Below are 9,520 nucleotides of genomic sequence, written 5' to 3' on the forward strand. Positions count from 1 at the left end.
CACAGTACCCATAACTCTCATGTATGGCTTATTCTTCATATGACTTACTCTCTAAAAATCCAAGTTGGCTACTAATCTTTCTGCCATTTTCTTCCAGGTGCTTAAGACACACCCCTCACTCCCCAAAGCTTTTTCTTCAGACTGAAGTTAGTTTTATTGGTTTATTTTTCTGCATCCATCTGTAGATAAAGACAGATGGTGACTATAGAGAACATGTTAGCTATAATCCGAGAGCTGTCAGGAATAGTTGAAAGTTCTGAAATTGTTTCAGTCTGTTTACTAAATAACATAGAAAAAGTTTAATATTCAAGTTTTACCCTATAATATGCCAGCCTGCCTGATACTTCCAGAATTTTTCTTCCCCGATTTGCAGCTGAGCACACACAATTACCACCATCAACAAAGGGATCCTAATGCCCACCTCAACATTGAGCTTTGTAATGAAAACTGATACAAAAAGAGGAGGAAATTACAAATGTCGGTCTTTTGCGTGTAAAAGTCAGCAGACGGTACCCTATCAACCTGATTTACTTACAGCTAAATACAATTTCTTGCGGCCTACAGCCCAAGAGCTTTGACATTTACAGAACTCACATGGGATAGTTATGGGATGAAGTGAAACTTCATCTTACATCCAAAGAACACTAGGAATTAAGCTGGTAGCATTAAACTGGAGCTCAGCAAGCTGCTTTATAGATTCAAGATACCAGATATCAGGATGCAGTGCCTCACATCCATACAACCATGGACAAGTATACATGTCAAACAACAACAAAAAAAAACACAGTACAATCAGTTGTCACTGGAGAAACCAAATCACATAGAAACTCTCGTGATTCTAGTAGCCGCTTCCCAGGAAACGCCATTCTTGAAGAAGAGTTTGATGCGTTAGTTGTGTATTTTCCCATCACTGAAATCTTGATTTTGACTGAGTATTGCTGAAATGCCTCAGTGTGATTGTAATGTGTTACAAAATGGTCTTCTGAGATTCTTACAACTCTTCCAGTTCATTTCTTGTAATGGTTTCAACCCTCTTTAAGCATGTTCTAGAAGAAAAACATACTGAAGCAACTGTAAAATTGAAAAGCAGCAACTAGAAATTCTAATAGGAGGCCAGAGGTATTGCTGCAACTCTTTTTATGAAGGAAACTGTCACAATGAAGGCAAAATACAACCATATTCATAAATGTGTAATATCAGTTACATTTTCACAGCCATTGCTATGCTGCAGGGAAAAAAAAAAAAAAGTTTCTATTGTATACAGCATTTCCAAGCATGTCAGAAAATTGAGAAATTCTTCCTTATACCCACATTTACTGCTTTTATTGGGAGAAGCAGCAAAAAATTTACAATTGTCTCAGTTGTTAAGACTGTATCTCTTAGGTAACCTAATACCTAGTGCTTCCTAACTAGTATTTTAAGAAAATATGTATATAAAATATGCAACTGGAACTAGGCACAGGTACATTATAGTAACCTTATTGAGCACTATTTTCTGAACAAGTGTCCAACTTTGTAAGAAGTTAACTGAAGCACCTTCAGCCACCTAAGCCGGATTCCATTAAGTGCAACAGATTTGGAATTAGAATGCTGTAAATTAAAATATTCTGTATTAGCCTAAGAAAGATGTCAGCTTTATTTCAGACATCACTGTGGACTACTTCGTGCTGGTAACTAAACTTGACCTATAAAAAGTATTTTAGGTCTTAATTGACAAATATACATTTTTTTAAGTTATTATCTGGACTTAGCCAAATGCCACACAGATTTACCAGTAGAGGTATTTACCAGCATCTCCTCAAAATAGATGAAATGTCACCCTGCTGACAAAAATCATTTCAATGGCACAGGTCTTCCAAACATGCTACTGTTACACAATCTGCAGGAGTCTGGAAAATGTACTGGGGGAAAAAAAGGAAGCCAGAATGTCTGGCTTTTTTTATTTAGATGATTTTTTTTTTTTGGCTTAACTCAATTAAGACCACTTAAATTATTTAGAGTTCACGTTAACTTTCAAAAGCTACACAGGTTATATATATTCTTCTTAATTGTACTGACTAGGCATAAGCACCCCACGATTATACAGAACCTTCTGGAAGACCCGTGGATTAAGTATTTTCTCCAGTTTAAGTGGATTAAGTATTTTTTCCAATAAGAGATCCAGAAAATCAAGACCTTCAAGACCTCAGTCTGAATTTTCTGTTACGTTTGGACATAAGCCAAGCTTCTGTTTTTAATCAGGGAGAGATAGGTTCCTATAAGCTCTGCTTTACCTTTATCACAGTGTTTCAACTTTAATTTTCCACCCCCCAGACAAGTTCAGTTCACTGTGGATGAGAGCACCAAACACAGATGGGTATCACTAAACTTTTCTTTCTGTCTTTGACGCAGGAGATGCCACCTGCTGTTGCCTGTAGAGAACAGCCGACACTCACAGAAAATACCAGCCTTTCTTTATCTGATACTGGGACTCCCATCACACATGGTATGGCACAGCCATACCTCTCTGTGCAGTTGATGTGACAATGCCAGGCAGAAAGTCTTCCATGTGTGACCATTAAGCTCCCAACCAGAATCAACAACGAACCAAACTTCAATCAAGCATTCTGAAGTTTTACTGCCTAGTGTGTTCCTAACTTCTGTGTGGTGTTGGTGTATCTTCTGCTCTGCGTTCTGCTCCCTGGTTTCCTCTGTACCTCTGCTTTGGCAGAGGATCGTAGCAGATCTCTATGCGATCGGCTCCAAGGCAGACAGACGCTTTGTGCAGCAGAGCAGACAATGGAGGTGGGCAGGGCTTTTTCTCCAGCATCGAGGCCACTCGAGGCAGCCGAGGGAGCCGCCAGGGCCCGGCAGCCCTCGTGAGGAGATGTGGACCGAGCCAGCAGCGCCCCCTCCATGTTGTACAAAGGCAGCCCCTAGGGAGCGCGAGCGACCAGGCCTGGCAGTGAGGGCGACCAGGCAGGGCAGTGTGCGCAGGCAGAGGAACCCCTCACATTGCATAGACCACAGACATTCATCTGTGTCATTAAAACTACAGCTTAAGAGTATGCTCGTTTAGAATCAGCCGCAAACCTAGAGGCTGACACAGCACTGAACAGCAGTGGGACAGGTACTGAGCCAGGAGGAGCTCAGTACAGTTATATTGTGACATGTCTTTCTGACCTTCCTCAAATGCATTGAAATTGACTTAGGCACCCCTTTATTTACTCACATAATATCAGTACTCGCCCCTTGAAAGTAAACATGTGTCTCACCAAAACCTGAATGACTACAAGATAACCACTTTGAAGACAGGAAATATTGCAGTTATGAGCCTAACAGAACAGCTTAATATACCTTAAATTTTAAAGAAAAAAAAATGTAAAATGAACAAACGCAGAAGTCACATTGAAAGTAAGAATGAAGGACTGGAAGTGACACATCCTGAAGACAGATGATTAACAACTAGCTCTTTGATTAGTAGATTGATGAGTATATGAACAGTAATACTTGCAACAATTAAGAGAATAAAAAAGCATCTGTGACAATTATTATACAGACAAAAGTAGTGCTTCAAACACGTGTGGCTGCAGACAAGACATGAAATCTGGAGTCATCATTTAGAGTCACTCCGGACCTGTTCTGGTTTTTAGGAGATGCAAAGATGACCTCTGGCAGCACGCAGGACAAGTGTGTGTGGCAGGGACTTCGTGCCAGGGAGAAAAGTGCAAAGGGGAATGGGCTAGGTGTGCTCTGTGAGGAGCGGGGCTGTGAGCTCAGCTCTTGGGCTGAGAGCTCGCTGAGGCTCCAGCAGAGGTGGCCTGGGACCTGCCGAGCCGTGACCTGCTGGGCCCTGCTGGGCAGGGGGGCTCTGTTTATATAATCACAGAAGGGGTTGGGTTGGGAGGGACCTTAAAGCTCCTCCAGTTCCACCGCCCTGCTATGGGTAGGGACACCTCCCCCCAGACCAGGTTGCCCAAAGCCCCATCCAGCCTGGCCTTGAGCACCTCCAGGGATGGGGCATCCACAGCTTCTCTGGGCAGCCTGTGCCAGGGCCTCAGCACCCTCATGGGAAAGACATTTTTCCTTATACCTAACCTAAATCTACCCTCTTTCAGTTTAAAGCCATTACCCCTTGTCCTATCGCTACACTCCCTGGTACGGAGTCCCTCCCAGCTTTCCTGTAGGCCCCCTTTAGGCACTTGATTTTCACTGCTGAAGCAAATGACACCAGCCTCTGGAATTAGCTGGTGTTGTGCTTGTGCGTGGTTTTTTTTTTTTTTTTTTTTTTTTTTTCCCTGGGGAATATAAATGACCCTTGTGGACTGTATTTTTGTCTGAAAACTTTGGTTTTAGAGAAAAAAAAAATGCATATGGAAATGTTCAGGGCCCTCCCCATTGCATCCTGCTTCCCTCAGGTGAGTAGGGCCAGTACCAGTGCCTTGTGCCCTCTAAACCCCATGTGTTATCCATACATATGTGATGCAGATGCCCTGAACCCGGTGTTACATAGCGTGTCAGAGAAAAAGCCAGTTAAAAAGTTGTGATGCTGAGGAGAGAACACTAGCCCTTGTCACTGCTTTTGTGATAAGTGTTTTCTTTGTTTTTCCTTCCTTTCTCCAGATGTCCCCAGCACCGGACACTGCAGGAAGGAAAGAGGAGCTGTGCCAGCCTGCAGCCATCCCTAGGTGGTGCACGCCGCCCGCCAGCCTGAGCCTTGCTCTCCCAGCCGGGGGAGTGCGCAGCTCCTAGCTCCCGGGGCTGGCCTGGGGGAAGACACCAGGGCCAGCCTGCAGCAGCCCAGGTAGGCAAAGCTGAAGTGCTTTGAGTTAGTGAGAGAGAAACTGCAGTGTTGTGTACAGGCCCAGCAAGCAACCTGCTCAGTTACCCCATCATGAGGAGACAGAACATGGTACAGAACAGTGATAGGTTGTTCACTGATGGTGTCAGTTTTGGTTTGTCACTAATTAACCCAAAAAGGAAATGAATGTGATCTGGAGCAAATTTACCCTCTGTATTTTCTCTGAAAGTACACTCCTCCAGGAACACTGAGGAAAGCAGAAGCTGTGACTCTGTGAAAACCAATTCATTCTTAAAACCACTGGAATGATAATCTGTTTTGGAAAACAATAATCCACATTTGTATTCTCAGTCTCTTGTGCCACAGGCAGAATGCAGCTTCAAATCATCTACTGGAAGTTCAGGCTGTTTCTTCTTGCATGTGTTTTTCCGGGGCTGAAAAGTGGCTACAACTTAGGAAGAAAAAAAATCACGTAGTTACATGAAGTGTTGTACAAGCCCAAGACTGTTTTTGCAGGCAATATACTTATACTCAATCCTTTTTTAGACCCTAATGTGTATCTGCTTATGAGCCACTACCAAAGGGATGATAACAAGAGTCCTCAGTAAGACAAAACCGAATGGATGAATTATGAGTTGGGAAAAATGAAGCCTAGCAAGAGCACACTTGGCTTTACCTACCTAGGAGATAAAGGTAACCTGATGTGCTCACCCTCTTGAGGGTTTGAGGAGTAGCTTGTTTTATCAGCGGGGTGCCAAACTAATTTGATTAAACTGCTAGTGACACTGCAAAATGAAGAGTCTATTTTGTATGAATGCATCTCTGATGTGTTCATTGGAACTACGGCCGAACCACAGGCTAGCCAGGAGCGAAGTCTTGAGTCAGGTCTCTATTTTTTGTGAGTGGATAGAGCTAGGCAAACAGTGTCAGAAACATAGCACATTTTCCATTAGGATTTTCAAGAAGCTGCAAAACTTCACATATGGAAAAATAGCAGCTCTTACAAAGGGAATGACAACTGGAGCAAAAGAGATATATAATCCATTTGTGACACTGCACAGGCCCAGCAAACCACCTTCTCTGTTACCCCCATATGAGGAGTCAGAACATGGTACAGAGTAACAGGGATAGATGGTTTATTGATGGTGGCGTCAGTTTCACTTTATCTGTGATTAATCTGAAAAGGAAATGAATGCAACCTGGAGCAAATTTACCCTCTGCACTTACTCTGAATAACACTCTTCCAAGAGCATTGAGGAAAGCAGAAGCTGTCAAAGCTGTGAGCTGAATGGCATTTCAGTTGGTTCTGAACCATTGGGTTTGCTTCCATTTGATGGGTATTTGGTTGTCAAAAGAAAAGCTTACCCAAGAAGGTCAAATTAAGGGTACGGTTAAGCAAAATCTGTTGGTTTTGTTGTTTGCTTGCTTTTGTTTTTCTCCTAAGGGATGTTCCAGTCTTTGAGCATTTGTCTTTGCCCTAAAATAGAATTTGAAATGTTGAAAACTTTTGAATCCAAAACAGGTGTATTGCAGTTATAAATCACCAAATACTCTTTGTTCTCTCTAAAATAACCTGGTGTGTTCTTGGATATAATTGATGAGTATAGTCTTGAACTAAAGGAGCATGAAGTTGTAATCAACCTGAGTGCAGCCTTCAGGGAACTTAAGGCCCAGTGCCACCAGCTGAGGTACTCAAGTGAGCTTTATCTCCTGGGCTGCAGCATGAATTCTCTGGCCTGTTTGGATGCAGCATGAATTCTCTGGCCTGTTACTGAATGGATTTTGACAAAACCAGATTTAAAATGAAGTAATTGTGGTATACAAGTTAAAACAAAGATCCTTTGTGTGCCTGACATTGGCAAAAACAGGTAACTTCATTGCAATTTCCCCCACTGTGGAGCTGAAATAGCTACTTTAAAAATGCAATTTGGGTGTTTGTGGAAGTTGCTTTCCATTGAGGAATTCTCCTGATGGAAAAATCCTAGCTGGTCCTTTAGTTCAGATTTCTGTGCACTTTTCATCTCTTCCTTTTCTGTTTTTCTTTGTTCTCTTTGTTCTGCTGTGGCACTAATGGGTTATAATGCTGCAGACAGTGAGCTTGCCTTCTTGTAGTTCTTGTCATCAGTTACAAGATGTTTGTTTGTTTCAGAAAGCCGACAGACAAGTCTTTGCTGATATATAATTCCTTTACCCCATTATGTATTTATCCCTACCACAGTAAGACAAAAGTAGAAGTTCTCTTGGCATCTGGGGCTGACCACATTCTTTCAGTGAATCTTTTGCCCAGTATTCTTTAGTTTAAACACAAAGTCACAAGTTTTGCAGGATTTTTTTTAGTGAAAACCTGGTGGTGTTTTTAAAACCTAAGTTTTAAAGTCTTTAATTGACTTTTTTTTAGAGAAGAAATGTTAAATTATTTTTTTTTGTATACAAATAGACTTCATTTTCTTTCACTTAACATCTATTCTCAAGCCACTGATTAGTAAAGCTGACAAATCTCTATGACTAGTTTCTGTTGTTAACTAGGGTTACTTCTTGGTGAGTAAGGGAGATGGATAAACAGTGATGAGGCTGACAATTCTGGGTAGCAAAATGAGCCACCTAGAGCCCAAATTTAGAAGGAAATTAGGTTCCTTATGTCTCCTTAACAATCTGAATCCTGTTGATGGATATTTCAAAAATATTAAACTCCCAGAGCTTCTCTCGCAGAAGAAGACTTGGCAATGGTAATAACTCCAATAAATAGTGATTTTTAACTGTACTTTACTTATAGTTAAAATGAGTGGAAGAAAACAAGGAGAAAGGCAGAAGAAACTCTAAAAATGCCACACAAATTCTGAAGCAAAATACCCCATCTCCAAAGGTAAAGCTGGAGAGGGGCTACACATTTCAAATAGCTGTGCATCAGAAACAAAGTATTTTGGATTCCCATACCAAAACTGTTTTCATGAGATGTGAAGATGTTCTTTTGAGTAAAGAGGAGTACATGACAAAGCATTTATGGGTCAGAAAGAGGCCATGGCACTGATGCTTATTTTATTTCAAGGAACAAAGCAAGTTGTTGTAATTTATTTCTAATTTCAGTCTAGAATCCAGGCAAAACCTGCTCACGTATGAAAACCTGCTGCTTGATTGAGTTATTTCATTAGTTCTATGAAATGAGACAAGGAAACACTTGGGAAACCATTGAGATTTAGAGGCAAAGAGTGAATTCAAAGAGATGATTTGAAGGTTATGTGGTATAATGCACAGTTTCTTCATCTAATTAGAGCTGCTGGGACTACAGGGGAATGTGCAGTTTCTAGGTCATGTTAAGTTTAGAAGCTTTTTATTCAAACTGTATTTTTTCATTTGGCTCAAGTGTTTTTGCAAAGCAGTTTTTTTCCCCTTAGGTTATCCGTTTTCATTTATTCATACCATAAACTTAGCAACCGGATAAGGTAGAAGAAGAAACTAAACCACACATTTTTCTGAAAATCCAGAGGTCAGTTTCCTTTCCTGCCTTGAAGATCACCCCTCCAAGTGACTTCAAAATGTAAAATTTTGTATGTACAGAAGTGGTCCTTAAAATGTACTTGTAAGTGGTCTTTCTTTTTCTTTATTTAGAAACTTCAAATGGTATCAAAACTGTCATTTTTTATTTTATTTTTGTGTGTGTGAAATAAATCCTTGGGCTTTGAACCAACTTCCCATCTCTTCATTTGGAAGCCTAGCTTTGTGGGCCACTGATTTCAGTCTCATCCTTGAAATTCCTGACTCTGTATCGAAATCAAAGCCTTTTGTTTAAAATTGAGGCTTTCTACTTCTTCAGTCACCTGATCTATAGCTAGAGTACACAGTGCTCCTACTAAAATCAGATGTCACGAAAAATAAGCCAAGTAACTGGGAAGTGCCAGAGAGATCTGGCTGGGATTTAGCTCTGTTTTCCCCCCAAACAAACAAACAAACAAAAACAAAGGAAGAAGGGATAGCCCCTACTATTCTCGAGATTACTTTATGTATCACTGTGCACAGAAGCTAGTTATTCCTTGCAGACCTTTTCCTTTTCCTAATGAAAAGCCTCATTTCCAAGATGACTGAAGTGTGAATTACCTTCTCCATTCAATTACAAAGTCTGATCACTGCCTATTCTTTTTCATCACTAATAGCAGCTGTTGAAGTAAACCGCTCATATCTAGTTATGGAAAAACAAGCAGTAAGTCACCTTGAGATTAAAATATATATTGCTAAACCCTTTCTTGGGGATTTAGTGCAGTAATTGTTTGAGATGATGATGACCAAAGGGAATGTTGTATTTTTGTGGAATACTTCCACGGATAATGGGTGAAATCCTCCACTGGTTTAAATCAGTAATGTTCTGCCAAGCTGCTGCTGTGGCTGCTGTAAATTATCATCTCTTCACTTGAGGTCATTGGCCCAGCACTTCCAGCTCTTGTAGCTTGGGGTGTTTCCCTGAAATGTAAACCATAATCCAGGCATTTTCAATGTGAATAACAACACAGGTGCAATAGATCTAATGTCCCAGTAGAGCTGAAATCCCTGGCAGTGTGCTGGGATATGTTTGTAGGTCAGGGGAGCAATTTGGCATGGCCTTTGCTACCCATGTAGCAGGTTGAGAGGTAGAATAGAATAGAATAGAATAGAATAGAATAGAATAGAATAGAATAGAATAGAATAGAATAGAATAGAATAGAATAGAATAGAATATCCTGAGTTGGAAGGGACCCTTAAGGATCATCA

At 40.9% G+C, this 9,520-nt stretch overlaps 1 long non-coding RNA gene across 6 annotated transcripts in view; it reads left to right on the forward strand.

Moving 5' to 3' along the window:
- LOC118167041 overlaps positions 1 to 9,520 on the forward strand; it is a 47,024-nt gene that overhangs the window by 7,709 nt on the left and 29,795 nt on the right. For all 6 annotated transcript variants that reach the window (XR_004750896.1, XR_004750894.1, XR_004750893.1 and 3 more), the window contains exon 2: positions 4,468 to 4,783. This is a non-coding gene — a long non-coding RNA (uncharacterized LOC118167041). The remainder of the gene's footprint in view (positions 1 to 4,467; positions 4,784 to 9,520) is intronic.

The sequence above is a fragment of the Oxyura jamaicensis genome, chromosome 4, assembly GCF_011077185.1.
Source record: "Oxyura jamaicensis isolate SHBP4307 breed ruddy duck chromosome 4, BPBGC_Ojam_1.0, whole genome shotgun sequence".
In the NCBI taxonomy this organism is placed as follows: domain Eukaryota; kingdom Metazoa; phylum Chordata; class Aves; order Anseriformes; family Anatidae; genus Oxyura; species Oxyura jamaicensis.